General features: G+C 37.9%; 1 pseudogene; it reads left to right on the forward strand.

The window, feature by feature from the left end:
- The first annotated feature begins 1,591 nt into the window (after nucleotides 1-1,591).
- On the forward strand, nucleotides 1,592-2,835 carry LOC115853535 (vacuolar protein sorting-associated protein 37A pseudogene; annotated as a pseudogene).
- The last annotated feature ends 1,347 nt before the right edge of the window (nucleotides 2,836-4,182 follow it).

A 4,182-nucleotide genomic window follows, 5' to 3' on the forward strand; every position in this document is an offset into this window, starting at 1 on the left:
ACATAGGAAGAACACTCTTTGACATAAATCACAGCAAGATCTTTTTTGATCCGCCTCCTAGAGTAATGGAAATAAAAACAAAAATAAACAAATGGGACCTAATGAAACTTCAAAGCTTTTGCACAGCAAAGGAAACTATAAACAAAATGAAAAGACAACCCTCAGAATGGGAGAAAATATTTGCAAATGAAGCAACAGACAAAGGATTAATCTCCAAAATTTACAAGCAGCTCATGCAGCTCAATATGAAAAAAACAAACAACCCAATCAAAAAATGGGCAGAAGACCTAAACAGACATTTCTCCAAAGAAGACATACAGATGGCCAAGAAGTACATGAAAAGCTGCTCACCATCACTAATTATTAGAGAAATGCAAATCAAAACCACAATGAGGTATTACCTCATACCATTTAGAATGGGCATCATCAGAAAATCTACAAACAACAAATGCTGGAGAGGGTGTGGAGAAAAGGGAACCCTCTTGCACTGTTGGTGGGAATGTAAATTGATACAGCCACTATGGAGAATAGTATGGAGGTTCCTGAAAAAACTAAAAATAGAATTACTATATGATCCAACAATCCCACTACTGGGCATATACCCAGAGAAAAACATATTTAACAGGACACATACATCCCAATGTTCATTGCAGCACTATTTACAATAGCCAGGTCATGGAAGCAACCTAAATGCCCATCAATGGACAACTGGATAAAGAAGAGGTGGTACATATATACAATGGAATATTACTCAGCCATAAAAAGGAACTAAATTGGGTCATTTGTTGAGACGTGGATGGATCTAGAGACTGTCATACAGAGTGAAGTAAGTCAGAAAGAGAAAAACAAATATCGTATATTAACGCATATATGTGGAAAATGTATGTACTAGAAAAATAGTACAGATGAACTGGTTTGCAGAGCAGAAACTGAAACACAGATGTAGAGAACAAACGTATGGACACCAAGTGGTGAAAGTGGCGGGGGGATGGGGTGGTGGTAGGATGAATTGGGAGATTGGGATTGACATGTATACACTGATGTGTATAAAATTGATGACTAATAAGAACCTTCTGTATTAAAAAAAAAGTGTGAATAATTTGTTATATTTTACTCACTCATTATAGAAAATATTCCTTGAGCACTCACAATGAGCCAGGCCCTGTTACATATAGGGAATAAAAGACGATCTAGCTCATATTATAGACAGCGTTTTGTATTTGTATTCCAAATTTTATTATTTTAGCTTCTAAGATTATACAATTTGATTTACCTTCATTGTCCTAAGAACAGTAAAATAAAACCTTATCTGAAAACTTCAGTTTATCGGCTGGTTGGGCCGTCAGGGCCGTGAAGGTAGGACTGCCAGTCCCAGGCGGCGAGTTCCCTGTCTCCAGCTGTCCCCAGTCAGAGCATGGCCCCCTGAGCTAGGACCCCCGGCTGGCTTGCTTAGAGAAGACGCGGCTCCCCAGCACTTGAGCTGGGGCATCCCCGCCCGCTCCCCCTCTGTCAGTGGAGAACCGCCGCGCTGAGCAGCTGGGAGAAGCAGGCCAGAGCCTTCTAGGGCCTCGGGCCCGGGCACCCGTGGAGGATGAGCTGGCTGTTTCCCTGACCAACAGCACCTCCTCCCCTGTGGTGGGACCCCGCGGTAGTCTCCCCAGCCTCCAACAGCAGAAGTGGCACCTGATCGAGTCCCTCTGGAACGCACACCCCAGTGTAGCTGAAATACAGAAAGATGTGGAATACAGGTTGCCATTCACTGTAAACACCCTGACAATTAGCATTAATATATTGCTTCCTCCACAATTTCCTCAGGAAAAACCAGTGATCAGTGTTTATCCACCAATACGACATCACTTAGTGGATAAACAAGGAGTGTATGTTACCTCTTCATTAGGAAACAATTTTAACAATGCGCTCAGACCTTGGGAAAATTATTCAGAGTCTATTGGATGAGTTTTGGAAGAATCCTCCAATTTCAGTTCCTGCTTCAACAGCATTCCCATACCTGCACAGTAACCCAGGTGGGATTCCTCCTTATGCTTCTCAGGGTTTTCCATTTCTTCCTCCATATTCCCCACAAGAAGCTACCAGGACCATCAGTTCTTTATCTGTTGCTGACACTGTTTCCTCTTCAACAACAAGCTATACAACAGCCAAATCCGCTCTGCTGCTCCTTCATTTGGTGTCCTTTCAAATCTGCCATTGCCAATTCCCACAACAGACACTTCAGCACCGATAAGCCAAAATGCCTTTGGTTACAAGATGCCTGATATCCCTGATGCATTTCCAGAACTCTCAGAACTAAGTGTATCACAACTTACAGATATGAATGAACAAGAGGAGGTATTACTAGAACAGTTTCCGACTTTGCCTCAACTAAAACAAATTATTACTGACAAGGATGACTTAGTAAAAAGTACTGAGGAACTAGCAAGAAAACATCTCCTTTTGGAGCCCAGCTTGCAAGCCAAAAGGCAAACTGTTTTAGATGAGTATGAATTACTTACACAAAAGAAATCAACTTTTGAAAAGAAGATGCAAAGGCAACACGAACTTAGCAAGAGCTGTAGTGAGAGTGCCCAATAGGCAAAATTGAAAGTAGCTGCACATGAAGGTGAGGAGGAATCTGATAATACTGCAGAAGATTTCATGGAGGGAAAAACTGATATAGATGATTTTCTCAGTAGCTTCATGGAAAAGAAAACTATTTGCCACTGTAGAAGAGCCAAGGGAGAGAAACTTCAACAAGTGATAGCAATGCACAGCCAATTTCATGCTCCACTGTAGATTTTCCTGAAAACATGAACTGCCAAGAGAGGAATGGGACACAAAACTAAGCACATTTATGTTTATGATTTGAAAATTGGCATTTCATCACAGCGGCTGAATTCATAGATAAACTATATAGATTGTATACAGAACTGAGACTAATTTTGTACAGATTAGAATGATTGCTATGATCTTTGCTTTGAGAAATTTTCCTGCACTATTTGCACTAAAAATATTTATTTATTGTTGATAAATCCTATCATATTTAAGTTCCACTGCTGTTCATCTCTTACTATTGATTAAATACTTATGCATGTAATTTTAGCTAGTTTCAATATTTTATAAAATTACTTCATTTAAATTTGTAATTTTAATTTGAAACTGCCTCATTGCTTTATCAAGAATGGTTTATATTTTTTCCTCTCAACGTTTTTTGAAAAATTACCATTTCAACTGTAGAAAAACTCTTATTCTTCCTGTTTCTTTCTGGATGATAAAACTTTCAAAAATAATTTGTTTTTAAATATTCACAGTGTCAGGAAACAGCAAAACTGCCAATGTGCCATCTCAAGGAAGTAACTTTTAATACATACAATAAATCAAAAGAATAAACCAGCTGTTTGTACAAACAAAACAAAACAAAAAAACCAATTTATCCAACCATCTACGAATCGTTTCAAAGCATTTGAAATTATCACAAGCCAAAGGAAACTATTAGTTTCATTAACTCACAAGGCTGAATATCTGTGTCAAAATAGTCTTTTACAATAGAATTATTGTCTATTTTTATATTTATGGATTTGAGAGAAAAGAAAAAATTGATTAACTTTAATAAATATACACTAACTGGAGGGCGCATGTGGGGCTTATAGCGTGAGGACCTATAGTCACATTGTTGACTGGCAGGGTAGTGAAGTAGGGCTGTGGTTCTTAGAAAATGTTTATGAGTTCTTTAGTAAATAAATAACCATTTGTCATTAACATATTCATCGGTACTATTCAAAAACTCTATGGTTTTCCAAATGCTTTTGAAAATAGCTTATTGGACTAAAGGACTTCATTCAAATAAGCTGTTCATTTCCTTTGTTTATATGATTAATATTCATATCAAACACATTTTTCTTAATGCAAAGACATAAAAATTCTGACTACAGGTCAGAATTATCATCGATTCCAATGAAGTCTGTTAATGAGGTATTTGTTTTTGTGCAGAGTACTATTCAAACCATTAATGTGTATCCCAAGTAGTTCATGGAGGCTTTTTTCTTATGCAATCAAGCATATTCATAGGGACAACATGCCGTTGTCTGTTAACCATGTCTCTTTATTTACTCATTGATTTATGAAGTGCAGTACATTGAAAAGGCTCTCTTAGGAATTATGGGAAATTACTAAGCTTCCTCTGCATAG

The sequence above is a fragment of the Globicephala melas genome, chromosome 9 (genome assembly GCF_963455315.2).
Source record: "Globicephala melas chromosome 9, mGloMel1.2, whole genome shotgun sequence".
NCBI lineage: Eukaryota > Metazoa > Chordata > Mammalia > Artiodactyla > Delphinidae > Globicephala > Globicephala melas.